This window comes from Mixophyes fleayi, chromosome 7 (genome assembly GCF_038048845.1).
Source record: "Mixophyes fleayi isolate aMixFle1 chromosome 7, aMixFle1.hap1, whole genome shotgun sequence".
NCBI lineage: Eukaryota > Metazoa > Chordata > Amphibia > Anura > Limnodynastidae > Mixophyes > Mixophyes fleayi.
The window spans coordinates 109,668,789-109,674,788 of NC_134408.1; the positions used below are offsets into that span (position 1 = coordinate 109,668,789).

The following is a 6,000-nucleotide window of genomic DNA, read 5'->3' on the forward strand; positions in this document are numbered from 1 at the left end:
TATAGAACAAAATTACTATGTGGTCAGCCTGTGATTACTTCCTGGACTGATTCTGATCTCTTGGACATTACATTAAACATAACAGTTATAGGGCAGTATCGACTATCTTAACTCTTTGCAAGCAAATTTTAGAGTCAGGATCATTTGCATCAAGCTCATACAATTTGGCATCCCAAACTTTATAATAATCTTTTTTAAAAAAAGGTTGTCATGCACGGTCTACCTTTCTTCCAGGGAGAACATACATGTAAGGTGATTTTATAAGTTTTTAAGTTGTTTAAAGATCACTTATCTTACTACAGAATTAAAAGTTATCAATTTGAATGCTGAATGTATATCAAAGATGTACACTAAGGTGAGGACTGTAATGCCATAAGGATTAATCAGTTGCGTGCATTTTGTACCGACATGCTATCTCTACCCAACTACATGGGTATGCAGTAAAGCATAGAACTTATACTGTAATTGTCAAATGAACCTGTGGAAACAATGTCATCATACTCCTTCTGTAAGTAGTGAAGTATAAATATTATTAAAAACAAAACGAATCAGGAGCTAGAATGTACATTATGGGGTATGAAGAGGAATTTTCTTATCACCTCTTCCCTTTTTGCTTTTAGCTTCCAAACTGTTCCAGCTCTGACAGTTAAATTATTCACAACCAGCCATTTCTGTATTGATCCACCAAGTATATTTAGCTACTGCTCCTGGAATTTCTACATTACTTACTGGAAAGTAGGCTGCTTCAAGTCTTGTCTCCAAATCACTTCCCAAAAAAGTATTAAAAAAAAAAGGTATATAATTCTAACTGCTGCATAGATTAAATAAGCATTTTTTTTCCCTGCCGTCTCTCCTTTTTCCTTGTCAGACAGATCAAATTGCTTTCACAAGCAACAGATAACACGTTTGTTTCAACAAGCTACAGACCAACCGTGAACAAAAAGTCTGGAAAACTTCTGAATATATGAATTACAACAGTTTTTTTTTTTGGGGGGGGGGGGTTTAAATTCAGTTACTCATGACCTGTCACTTAGACGCCTAGAAACAGGCAGATAAAAATCAGGAAGCTTGGTTAGATAAAATGGGGTAACTGAGATAAGGAGAAGACATGGTACAATCAACAAGCAGGTTTGACTGTCCCCTAGGAACAATATGAGATAAAAGATAATATGTTTCCAAGACAATGCAGATACAACTGACCAGTTGGTGATGTCAAATGTGGAGTCATTAGGGGCAAAAAAAAACTCTGGCTAGATTTGCTACACATTTTGCTGTCTTAAACAACACTCATTCTTAAAATCCTATAACATATTTTCTCTCAGTGTCATATTTTATAACACAAAGAGCATGCCATACAGGTATATACAAAATAACGTTTGAAATAACACAACGTGCATACCAGAGCCCAATTTAAAGTGTGTATAAATGTCTGATAATACATATGTGTGCATATGTGCGACAAGAGTAGGTGTGTGGGGTAAGAATACAGACTGCTGATGTAACTACCTCATGTGTGGGGCTGTCCCATTGATTTCTGTTATCAGGTGAAGATGAAGAGGAACAGGGCAGTCGTGGATGAGTGGAGTAGTGATGAGAAGGACAGTCCTGGGATGATTAGAATGTAGATGATCAGAGTAGTCCAGGGGTGGGTAAGAGATAGGTACAGGAGCAGTGAAGATGAGTGTAGTACAGGGTAGAGCTGTCTGGGTAGACTAGTGAAGAAAGTTAGGAATGTCACGTACTTTCAGGAAAGCAAGAGGGAGAGGGAGGTCATCGCTCCAGCAATGAGATTAACAAGAAACAAAACTGGATCCACCGGTTATTTCTAAAGCAGCTGAGAAAAATCAGGAGAAGAAAAGGGGAGGAAAGGGGAGGACGTAGGGGTGAGAAGAAAACAGGGAGGGAAACAGGAAAAGAATAGCTCCAAACTGAGGGCAAGACCATCAAAGTATGACTAAAAAACACAGATGGATAAAAAACACCTAGCAGGCCTATGGATTGCTAAGTAATGCCAGCTGGCATGCACCGTAGATGGCACATTAATCATTATATTGCTAGAGAAGGGGGATGACCCCCATACTCTGTCCAAGCCATCACAGTTCAGTAGCATGGTCATTTACATTTTACAGCCTCAGTAATTATATGGCATACTCATACAGCAGCAATCAGTTCTGAACCTGTTCCAGATGTCTATTAGTGCTGTCACAACTCACAATAATCAGGCTACTTCAGTTGTCAAACATGTGCACTTTGTTAAAGTATCAACAATATAACACCCCTCCAATTATCACATTATCACCAGTGTCACACCATTCCTAATATCACACTATTACCAGTGTAACACCATTCCTGATGTCCCATTGTTTCCAGTGTCACACCATGTTTGTTACATATTTCCCAGCAGTATCACAAATGTTTCCAATATAACCCTGCCACCAGTATGACATTATACTCAATATCACACTATAACACCATTCCCAATCACAATATCACAGTCACCAGTTCCACACAATTGTCAGTATTACACTGTTACAAGTGTCATGCCATTACCGGTACTACATTGTCACCAGTGTCACACCAATCCCAATACCACACTGTCATGACATTATGGTGTGAATACCATTCACCCCCGTGGTAATTTATTTCCGGTGTTATTCCCGATTCTGTGCCATCATAAATATTACATCTCCTGTTCTCACACTCATATCTGGTTATCACAGTTCTTGTCATTTCCCCGTTTATCACCCAGATCCGTATAAATTGTTTTGTTAGTGCTACGACATTAATAATGTTGCTGTATTGTATTGTGTACTGAGCCACAGTAACTAAAATGACATATGTATAACTGCACCAGTTTTGTCTTTTCTCACACTTTTTAAAATATCCCTGTCATCTCGTGTCACAATATTCCACGACAAAACTTCTATATCGCAGGTGTCACCAGCGTCATGGTATTTATATGACCAAAACGAGTATGACTGTAACCTGCATGACGAGACTCCATGTCACATCACTACTGTATGTTATACTGACAGTCTGTGGCCCCTGTCGCAATATTTCCACCACGCAATAACTAGATTAAATTCTATCCTGTTGAACCCCTGTCACGACATTGCTAATTGTCACAGTATAACTATTGCACCCGATACTGTAACCCGTGTCACGGTGTTATCATGTAATGCAGGTGTCGCTGTGTCACCACTGAAGCGATATTCTATTTGTCACAGTTACCGGTGTCACGATATTATTACACTATTGAAGGTGTCCGGCTCACCACCTTCCACATGTCCCAGCACACCAGGCAGCAGACATGACAGCCAGGGTGACATGCCGGGTGACAGCCCTCCCTCGTCTCTTCGCATCCTGATAGCAACAAGTCCCCGGCAGCGCACTGACACCATCATCCACAATAACAAGTTTGTGCCCCCCTCCTCCCCGATCACCTGCACCCAGCTGCCCGGGCTGCCGTTACCTTAGCAGGGCATGCGGGGCCACACTTCCATCCCTCTATGTGGCTGTCCCCTGCCTCTGGCTGCCTTGTGCACTGCAGCTGCTGGTGGAAACTAAGGCAGTTGTGCTGTAGCTAAGGGTAATCCAGCTTTTACTTCCTCCATCTTCAGCAGAGCCAAGCAGGGGTTAGCCCGGGACAGCTGGTCAAACCCAGAGAAACGGATCAAGCAGCCAGCCAGCCAGCCAGCCTTCCCCAGACACACGGCCAATAAATAAAGGCTCGCAGCTCCAGGCGCTCGGCAATCGATTACAGGACAATGCACTTGATCCGCTGCTTTGAATGTCTCCAGTGATCTCAGCAGCCAGGGGTGGATCCAGGACACAGTATCCCCAGGATCTGCAGCCCTGCTCCCACTCACAGCAGCATCATGTGCGCACACCGCCTGTCACTGACACTCCGCTCGGTGCTGTACTCTGTCCTCCTTGCTGTGCCCCTGTCATGCTCGCCTTCCGTTAGTTTACATGAAGATAAAGTTGTCTGGTAAAGAATTTGCAGACTGTCTTCTCCTACTGAAAAGACACCTGTGAACATCATTGTATCTGCATAAATAGGCGAACATGCTTAATGACAGTGTTCTAGGGGCGGCAGGGTTGGATTCACTGTAGAGCAGGTTGTGCGGGGTGACAGGGCAGTTTACACCGATGATAAAGACGGTATTCAGTAGATCAGTGATGTGCAACAGGCGGCCCTGCGTGACTTAACCAGCAGCCTACTACAGCTGCTTTATTGTCAGATTTGTTTGTTCTACCTTGTAACGCTTGTTGTAAATGTTTTGATGATATGTTATTACATATGTCTCTTTCTTTGATTAAATGTAGCTTATTACTAAGATTAAGGGGCATATTCAATTACTCGCAAAAGTAACGCGGCTTGCGCACTATTACCGTTATTACGGTAATAGTGTGCGTAATTACCGTTATTACGGTACCTTTAACGCCGGCTTTCAGCTCGGAGCTGCGAGCTGAAATCCGGGTTAGAATTACCGTAACAACGGTAATACTTTCAATGCCTCGTTACTTTAGAGAGTAACCCGGACAATTGAATATGCCCCAAAGGGGCCTATTTCACATTGTTCACATTTTGCCCCATTAGGTAGCATCTGTCATCGCAGAGAGATAATAGATGTTTTAATCTAACAATTTACCATTAAAGTCATGTTTGCACAGCACATCCAATATGAGGCTTTTCCGGCCTGAATTCCGTACTAATTTTAGCTCCAGGTTCTGACCCAGAATCTTTACTGCACATGCGTGACCTAGAGTCATGCATGCACAGGGGACAGTTCATTTAATAAACACAGGAGAGAGCTCCGAAGATCCCTCTCCAGCAATGCTCTCCCCATAGGATGGGTTCAATTAGATGCAAGGTGTCTTCGGAACGTCCATGAGACACCTCGCTGCGGAGATTTGACAGAAATCAATGCTCATTTTAACTCACTCCCCCATATAGATGCGAGGGAATATAAACTGAGATTTCTACAATAATTGCCGGTAATGAGCGCAGGGCGTGGTCCGTGCGCCACATCGCTGGTAATTGATTCTCCCCCTAAGAAGGATCCATTGTTTGGACACTGTCATCTGGCTGGTCTAACTAAATGTACTTTTGATCATGAGTTTATAGGCTTAGCAGGGTGTTTAAACTATAATTTAAGTTTAGTCCAATATTACGCATTATGGAACTGATGCACAGTGGGACGTACGCCAGTTAGCGCATCATATCTTACATGAGATTGCTCTATGTATGCCCAGAAAGTAAGCGCACGCATATGCTCCTATGCTGACTTGCACCATTTTATAAGGGTAATTTACTCCCATTTTGTTGCCAAGATTAATTTACTCCCATTTTTGTCTTTGTTATTATATATGAGCACCTTTTCATGTTCCTTTGTTTAAATTTTATATTTTACTTACATTGAGTAATTCATGGTGCTCTTGGTTTATCTATTTGATGGCTGATATGTATAGCTTAGCACTTTGTTTACCTTTCTAAGCTAGTAAACACCCATTCTTTAAAACAGGTTATGTGTTCATTCATTTATGCGCATTCGGAAAGTGCTCTGTTTGAGAGCTTCGACAGTTGCCTAGCGACACCAGTCATGTGACCATTGTTGTGGCTCTATTTGCGGCCATTGGACAATATATTTATATGTTCGAGCAGTAACTTAGATGAGTCCAGTTACATGTCCGCTGTTGCTCAATTAATGTACTATTACAAGCCTTTATCGCAAATTTTAGCATTGTAGGTTGTTAGGCAACGGGAGCATGGTCATGGTATTGCTACTCTGGATTTTTGGTGACAATTAGTATATTTAAACAGAGTAAATTGTTTGTCTGTTCGTGGCAACCCTTGACAAAGGTGCCATAGGAACACAGAAACAGACCTTGGATATATTGGGTATACTAATGCTTTGCACCTTTTTGATGTAATATAGTTTTTATATTTCACCATCATCATCATTTATATAGAGCCAGCAAATTCCATAACAGCAC

At 41.8% G+C, this 6,000-nt stretch overlaps 1 protein-coding gene across 1 annotated transcript in view; it reads right to left on the bottom strand.

Moving 5' to 3' along the window:
- Positions 1 to 3,949, bottom strand: part of IKZF2 (IKAROS family zinc finger 2) — a 72,326-nt gene extending 68,377 nt beyond the window's left edge. Inside the window, exon 1 of the mRNA XM_075180325.1 lies at positions 3,473 to 3,949. The gene's annotated coding sequence lies outside the window, so the exon portion shown is untranslated. The remainder of the gene's footprint in view (positions 1 to 3,472) is intronic.
- Positions 3,950 to 6,000: the final 2,051 nt, after the last annotated feature.